General features: G+C 36.4%; 1 pseudogene; it reads left to right on the top strand.

Moving 5' to 3' along the window:
• Positions 1–546: 546 nt before the first annotated feature.
• On the top strand, positions 547–8,456 carry LOC113091893 (estrogen receptor beta-1-like; annotated as a pseudogene).
• Positions 8,457–9,310: the final 854 nt, after the last annotated feature.

Genomic DNA, 9,310 nt, shown 5'->3' on the forward strand with positions numbered 1-9,310 from the left:
TAGTTGAGGGAGCCGCACAAAATGTGCAGGGCTGGGGGTACTCCAGGACAGGTTTGATAACCACTGCCATAATCCTCCAGGACAGGACATCATTTTTGGAGGAGATATATTCTTTGCAAACATAAGCAATTTATTGAATTACCTCTGTGATGTTTGTGTGTATATACTGTGCAGTTTGATTAAAATACATATTGTAAACTGCTGTTCCGACTTAACAAGCATTATTTATTTGTTTATTTATTTATTATATATATATATATATATATATATATATATATATATATATATATATATATATATATATATATATATATATATATATATATATATATATATATATATATATATATATATATATATATCGTATATATAGGCCTATTGCAAAACATGAATAATCCAGCTGTAAAATGTAGAAAGCAACCTCACAATGATCAGGATAGCTTACAGAGCACAGTGAGCAGATGTTGGGTCAGGAGGAGGAGGTGATTCAGGCGGGTGTGGTCAGTGACGCACGGACTCTCAAACAGGCTAAGTACGAGCGTCCAGAGTCAGACGGAGCAGAGCACACTTTAACATGTATCAAAACACTGGCCATTTCCCTATTACACATGCTTTAACAGCGATCAAATCAAGCATTACAATTCTTTTTTTGGGATTTGTTTTCAACTCAGAAATCAAGCCACACAGGGGACCATCTGTTGATCAGCTAAACATCGATTGCAACAGGTAGGTTCACTGTCTTGCATCTCCCGTTTGTAGTAATGCGGCTCCTTTTGTAGTAATTTTCGTCCTTTATCAATCGCATTGCAGTGTTTTATTCTGCGCGTGTGTTTTCTTACAGGATGCTTGCAGAATTCACTATAAAATGACGCAAGCGGGTTAATTAATGAAAGAATGCAGAATATTTTATTCACTCACTTTTAAGCGGCACTACGAGCCATGAGGATGAAAGTTTTAGCTCTCTGAGACCCAAGCGTTGAAACCGATATTTTTCTTCAATTTGAAACAAACCACTAAAATAGTGCTGATAATTAGCTATGTACTGTGTATTTATATTTTTCTATTTCACAGTTATTTTACTCAGCAATTTTATTTATTTATTTATTTTTAAAACAATAAAACTACTCTCAGTGATCATTAAGTTGCAAAATGTAGTTGGCCTATATTTATTACAATTTAATAGAACATAACACTCGTTTTAACGCATAAGACATAAATGACAGGAACAGCACAGAAATCTGCTAGAAATCATATAAAATAGTTTGGTTATGGTTCAATGAATGGGCCACTTTAATCTGTTTTACAGGTCAGCTGCTGTGTGTAGTTTTTAATTTGTGACGGAGATTCAAGTCTGTCTATTAGTACAGTAATACATATAGTTTAGATTTCGATAATACGATAATAGATAATAGTATCATTTACTGAAGAAATAAGGAATGCACAAAAATGACCTCCAACAGCATTTTGCACAGTGACTGTAGTCTAATAAATGTAGGTTATGTTAATGTAGATAAAGTGAGATTCTCGTCATTCTGCATAAAACATTCTTAAATATAACATATTGTGTTAACCATTAATGTATTTGGTAGATTATTTTATCCAAATTGCATTCAGTTTATTCAAGTCCTTGCATTCCCTGGGAATCAAACCTATGACCTGCTGTTGTTAAAGTTGACCAAACACACATAGTTTCTCCCAATCTCATGTTAATCTTGAGTATCTAAAGTAGTACTGCACCCTTCATATCTCCAAAAAAGCTTTAGTTTTATCATATTTATAAAATAAAAATTCAGCTTTCAGATTCTCTCCAGAAACAGCCGAGCTCCTGGAGGCGTGTTGTGGGCGGAGCTAAAGAGTGACAAGCACTTTGAATGCCAACAAAACAGACATTGGATGCAGTTTTACTTACTGTGTGCAGTAAACTGCAGTTCCCAGTTTATAGCTGGGGCCACTTCATCTTTACAGTATCAAACGATTTGCAAATCTAGCATCGAACTGAGACTTGTTTATAAAACGTTCATCACAAATACACTTGCGAAACTCCTTTGCTGCCCCAAAAAACAAACTGCATTCACTGTTTGCATAATGCTGGGTTATTCGGAAAGCTGAACAAAGTTATCTCTCCCTTTCAAAGAAAAACACACTTCTTTGGAGACAATCTTCCCGAGTGTGTCCTGTGCAGCGCTGCTGAATGAAGCTTGTTGATGGGCGCACTCTAGCTTTTTCTCTGGTTGATGTCTGTGCATGGGCGCGCTCTTCTGGGAGGAATGCCCATATAAGGAGTTCCACATTCATTATGTAATAAAGAGCAATGATAGGAAATTAGTTTTTCAGAAACTTGTAAGAAACCCAGAAGTGTGTATTTGGCACAAAAAATTCTTTATACGTCAAAATCGTGTTTTGAAATTTTGGCCATGCTTAGCATGAGAATCCAACTCTTTAACAGTGTAAATAACTCTGAATGCATGAAACAGCATTAGACCTCTGCTGTATAAACTATAGTACTGCATTTTAACATCAACTATAGTATTAGAAGGTTCATAGTTTGAAGTGTAAGCATCACGCTCAATGGTGATCTACTCTCTTGTTCCCACAACTCCTGCACAGGGCATGGTTTCCTTCTCTCCTTCTCTCCCTTATCCGTTTCCCGCAAGAGAAGGGAGTGAGAGGGGAGATCACACCACGGCCTTGGGCTTTTGTTTTTGGTATGCACTGCTGGCCGGTGGCCGGGCACTCTTTTGCCTCAAGAGCATACATCATACAAGACTGGCTGTCAGGAGTGAGTTGATCCATGCAGTATTAGTCTATCCTCTCTGTCTTCTGTTCTATCTTCGTCTATAGCCTCCTCTCAGAAGAATTATAGCAGTAAGAGGGGTTGAGGCTACTGGGCTTTTAATGGGAAGAATACTTTCCCCGTTATCGAAATGGTGGGAAGTAAGTGGACTGTCCATAAAACATGGCCAATACTTGTATATAGATCATACGTGCAAAGACAAAATATCATGATGCTACCAAAATTATTTTAATAAACATTCATTAACAAAATATGTAAAACAAATCATCCCAATGTGCATTAATGATAATAAAAATATAAATAAACAAATCTATGTAAATATTTACTTATTTTTTTGCATAAATTAAATAGCAATGCATAGTTTTACATTTAAAAACATACATTGTACTTATTTTACGGTAAAATTATTATGAAATCATTATGTATTATGCAATGTTAAACATTTTACAGTTTTCATCATATGGACTACGGTAACTTGCATTTAACCAGTTAACCATTATTGTATAATTATATAGTCTTTTCTGTAAAAATGATATTTTTACAGTGTGTGCTGTGCAAAGAAGGATATAATTTGAAATCGTTATGTCACTAATTAAAACATTCTAAATGATAATAATTGCAACAACAAATAATATGTTAGGTTTTTTTTATAAAAATAGTACATGCAAATAATTATTTTACCATTTTATATGAAATAACATGCTTGAAGTTCACAACATAGCATCATACAGTACTTTTCTCTTTCTGTCATTTTGCAGGTACTTGTGTTCTGTGCGGGGTATGTTTTGGCCAGTTGCCTGTCTGCTCTAAAGCAAGGGTTCAAAAGTCCTCGTCTGACTCACCGTTGGCAGTCCGGAGAGACAGTGTGGCAAACTGCCTCTCTCGCAAGTACAGTCTACAACACTGTGCAGGTAAGATTCACTTTCAGACTTCTGAGAACTAACAGCACTGCACAGGGCTGAGAGAAATACAAATGTGTCTTCATGTCTCGATTCATTTTTATGGATATTCTATGTAAGAGAAATGTAAAGGTTCTTGAGGCAGATCTTTAGGCCTTTTCGAATGCAACTTAGTTTCAGTTGTACGCAACAGGCTAAAAGTTTATTAAATTGACCTAAAATAGGCAGATATGCAAGACGCAGCTGATTTTCAGTGTCCACCAACTAATAGTTTCAGTCAAATATCTGCTATTGAATTGTAGTGAGACCAGCTTTGAGAAGTCCTCTAGGGACATGGCATTAGCAATGTCGAGGCCATGGGTTCAGTTCAGAAATTAAAATCTATAATTAAATACAATGTAATTCACCTTAGATGAAGCATTTGCCAAATGCACTTAAATGTAAATGTTGTGTATAATGTGTATACAGATCATTATAAACACATTTTATGCGTATTTGTTTTTTGCTAAAAAATAAGATTAATTAGACAAATATATATTAAGTGGGGTTTGATTGAAATCATTGTAATTTTTTGTGATAATTTAGTCCTCCCAAATTGAATCTGGTCACCAAGCCTGCACTTTGGATGACTTACCAGTAATTATTAACACAACGATACTTGTTTTTTCTTACAGTATTTTTCCAAAAGTAAATACTTTTCAGAATGCATTAAATTGACCAAAAGTCACAATACTGAAACTTATTGACAGTGTATTCACAAAAAATATTAAGCACTGTTAACAATAAGAAATGTTTCTTATCACCGACCAAATCAGTATATCAGAAAGATTTCTGGAGGATCTCGTTACACTAAACGCTTAACACTAGCTTTTCCATCACAGAAATAAATTACATTAACATAGATAATTAAGTAATTACATCAGAAATAATTAATTGTAAATGTATTTCATATTTTACAATATTGCTTTTTTAACTCTATATTTAAATAAAAATGCAGCCTTGCTTAGGATAAGAAAGCTATGAAAACTTTGACTCCAAACTTCTGACAGTTCTAGTCTGATTGGTAAATACTGCATTCTGACTCTGCTAAAATGCACAATATAGTCACGGATATGATATAAAAGGTTTGAGTATATGACTAAACAGTGGCAACATCTATGAGCCTATATCTTCTAATGCAGAAGTTTTCTGATGCTAAGGACCCCTAAATATAACTTTCTAAAATATTACACTTTTTGCATAAAAACTAGTTTACAAAAATAAGGATTATATACAGGATTATATACAAAGGGCACCTAAGTCGTGGTATTGAAGGTGGAGAACAGCTCTCTCTCCACCTTCAATACCACGACTTAGGTGCCCTTGAGCAAGGCATCGAACCCCCAACTGCTCCCCGGGCGCCGCAGCATAAATGGCTGCCCACTGCTCCGGGTGTGTGCTCACAGTGTGTGTGTGTGTGTTCACTGCTCTGTGTGTGTGCATTTCGGATGGGTTAAATGCAGAGCACAAATTCTGAGTATGGGTCACCATACTTGGCTGAATGTCACTTCACTTCACTTCATATTGAAATGTACTGTTTTAAAAGTCTTGACCACCACAGTCTTTGACATTTAATAAATGCGTTTGAAGTTGGAAAAATTTTTCTAGACTTATTATATCATATTTGACCATTTATTTAAAAGTTGCTGGTAAGGTGCTTTTGTTTGCAAGCAGTTTGATCCTCTTAATGCATTTATTTCCAGTAGGGCATTTTATTTGTGATTATTTGAATGTGCTTTTCCTCAATAGAGTTGCTTATAACTTCTCTCTGGAAGAGATACAGAATGGATTTTTCCTGTTAATTTCCCCACTGTGAATGAAAGGCTTCCTGTCGATTGTGCACTAGGCTGCATCAGGTTTCAGTATCGATGACTGAGGAGATCAACATGACTTACATCATCAGCTCCCTGTTGATGATGCGACAGCATTAAACTCCTCTGCCTTCACCATGTCTGTGTATCCCGAGGAAGACAGTCCTCTACTTCAGCTGCAGGAAGTGGACTCCAGCAGGGTGGGAGGTCATGTCCTCTCTCCTGCCTTTAACTCCTCTTCTCCATCTCTGTCGGTGGAGAGCCACCCCATCTGCATCCCATCACCTTACACAGACCTCGGCCATGACTTCACCACTCTGCCCTTCTACAGTCCCGCTCTGCTCGGTTACGGCGCATTGCCTCTGTCCGACTGCCAATCAGTGCGGCAGTCATTAAGCCCTCCCTCTTTTGGCCACCTCATAACCACGTTTCCTCAATTGCATTGCATCAGCAACAGACTCGACTACAACAAAGCCATCCAACTGGTGGGAGTTGGACAGAACTTACACCACATGATCACAGCGAAGAGGAAAACTGGTATGTGGAAACTCAATTGTGTTTTATTTCAGACAATTACTAAATACTGGCTCAGATGCATGTGTCTGCTTTCCTCTATAGCAAACCTCTGGTGAAGAGGGCTGCAGCTGCAGAGGAGACTCCTGTCTCTTTGAGAGGTAAAGCTGACATGCACTAACTGCGCTGTCTGTAGCGATTATGCCTCTGGGTATCATTATGGCGTGTGGTCATGTGAAGGATGCAAAGCCTTCTTCAAGAGAAGTATACAAGGTATTGTTCTCTGAAATTACTCCTGTGCTTTGTTGCGTGCTTATTATTAGGGATGCACTGAAATTGATCATTCGATAATCATTTTCATGTTATGACCTATAATCAATAAATGGCTAATCTTAAAATTCAATTAGTCTAAATGAATACATAATAAAACACTAAAAGCAAAAAATGACCAATAAACAATAAATGGCTGATATTTATTCAAGCAGTCTGAATTTATAAAAAATAAAAGGTAATTTTGAATTATTTATTTATAGATGCTTAGGCTTCCCAGCATTATAAAGTATGAAAAAGTTCTATACATTTTTTTTTTTTTTTTTTGATTTTCTAAAGATTACATTTAACTTTTTTGTTTTTAATTTAAATATTAAGTGTGCATTTTGTTGATGATGGGTAATCGAAATGTAAAAATAGAGAAATTAGCATGCCAATGTTATACACAATAACATTATCAGTTTGGGTAAATAATAATGACATACTTTCCATTCCTACTCTAAAATTAAGATTAAAGGTTGAAATCTCCTACTAACATTGATCAAATTTTCAGCATTCAAAATGTGACTGAGAGCAATGGGTCAAGATGTCATCATAAATTTGCATTCGAGATTTTTACATTGAACTTTAATAAGTGATTGGATGTTGAATCAACAGTCTTGTCTTCCTTGCATGTATTTCACCATTATCAGCCATCTTTACAGTGTATAAAGATGCCTTGACAGCCACATTATCCTTCAGAAATGGTCATTTTACTCTGGAATAATTGATTCTAATGATTCTTAACTATTATTTTCTTCATTGTTCCGGACAGCGAATGTTGTGGATAGCTGTGCTAATTTAATGGCTCTGTAAGGCCAGTCTGTGAAACAGTTCATATACATAGTAACAGACTTGTTTGACTGCAAATGATCAGTGGATAATAAGGAACATCTGATTCATTTTCTCAGGACACAATGACTACATCTGCCCTGCCACCAACCAGTGCACCATCGACAAGAACCGGCGCAAAAGCTGCCAGGCCTGCCCGTCTGCGAAAATGTTATGAAGTTGGAATGATGAAATGTGGTGGGACTCTTTCCTTTTCCATTACCTCCCTATCAACACCCTTTCTACACCCACACAGTTACCAAATACTTTCATCTGAGATTACTGCGGAATTTTGTCCAAAGCCATGGACTTTGGATTTTATGTCCCAATAAATGTCCCAATTAACGAGCTATCATGCCGTGAAATTTTGACATGCGTCAGCATTTTTAATGATAATGTCACACAGCCCTGATTATTTATAGATGCTGGATAAAGTCTGCACCAAACATCCCAGATAAAATGACTCATCCTACAAAAGTTGCAAGATTTCACATATTAATAATTCACATGTATTTTAGCAAGACGGTCTTGCATGTTGTCTTGTGAGCTGTGTGGGATCTTGGATGGCTTGTTCCTCCAAAAAAACAGTCCGTGTTGCTGGTGGAGACTGTTACCATCTATCCTCATCCGGTCTTGTAATAGTTGTTTTAGGGCAGTATACTTTCACAGCTTTGCTTCAAGGTTAGAAGAGAAAGTGATATACTCTCATATCATTGGATGATATGGTTGCTTTGAGCTCTGTATTAAATGTCATATCAAATACACAGTTTTGTAAACAAGCTTTGCTTTCTGTTCAAACTAATTTTGGTTTGGCTCTTTGTCCAACACATTCACATGAATGAATGTATTATTAATAATGAATTTGAGTATAATCCTGTAAACCCGCACGGAGAAGGATGAAGTGAATTGTGCAGTTACATGGATTTTTTTCCACAGGGTTACGCCGAGATCGTGGCAGCTACCAACAAAGAGGAGCACAGCAGAAGCGATTGACGCGATTCTCTGGCAGGATGAGAACATGTGGCCCAAGATCCCAAGAAATCAAAAGTGTCCCACGTCCCCTCGGTGGAAGTAAGGTGGCTAGCATAGCGTTGAAGCCCTGAGGAACTAATCGCTCGAATCATGGATGCAGAGCCACCCGAGATTTACCTCATGAATGACGTGAAGAAGCCGTTCACTGAGGCCAATGTCATGATGTCACTGACCAACCTGGCTGACAAAGAGCTCGTTCACATGATCAGCTGGCCAAGAAGATCCCAGGTGAATGTATAACCAGATTCATAAGAAAAAAACATTAAGTTATAACACTAGCTCTGTGTGTTACTAAATAACTGTGAATCCACATGGACAAGAGCTTGTTAGTCATATCGTGCATTGCTGATTCACTATGGATTTCTCATGGGTTTTTAGAATAGCATTTTTCGATGTATGAGTACAGTAAGGGATGTGTTAACATAACTTGAAGAGAATGTCTCATCTTCTGAATTTAGGATGAATTACAATATACACAAGGTTCAAACGAACTTTATAGTTAAGCTGTGCTTTTTAAAATTGCTAACAAAGTTGCTGGATGATGTGTACAACAGTAGAATTTTACTTCATTCATCAAGCACTTAAACTCAAATGTTTGTTCTATATAGCAATTTGAACATTGTACTGTAAGCCATCAATCAAAACTCACTATTCTAAAAAGCACATTAGAAATTCCTGAGGAATACAGGTGCAACTCAAAAAAAAAAAAAAAAAAAATAATATCATGGAAAAGGTCTTTATTTTTTGTAATTTCATTCAAAAAGGAAAACTTTCTTGAACTAGGTTCATTGCCCACAAACTGAAATATATCAAGAGTTTTTGTTTTAATTCGGATGTTTGATGACTTACAGCTTAGGAAAATAAAAAATTCAGTATCTCAAAACATTTGAATATTTCTCAAAGATCACTCAAAAAAAAAAAAAAAAATTTACAAAACACAAATGTTCAAGATATCCAAAGCAGGAGATCTTGCACTTGCACACAAGTCTTGATCTTGCACAAGTATTTATGCACTCAATACTTGATTGGAGCTAGCTCCTTTTGTATGAATTACTGCTTCAATGGGGTGTGGCATGAAGCGA

Source organism: Carassius auratus, unplaced genomic scaffold (assembly GCF_003368295.1).
Source record: "Carassius auratus strain Wakin unplaced genomic scaffold, ASM336829v1 scaf_tig00214342, whole genome shotgun sequence".
NCBI classification, from domain to species: Eukaryota; Metazoa; Chordata; class Actinopteri; order Cypriniformes; family Cyprinidae; genus Carassius; species Carassius auratus.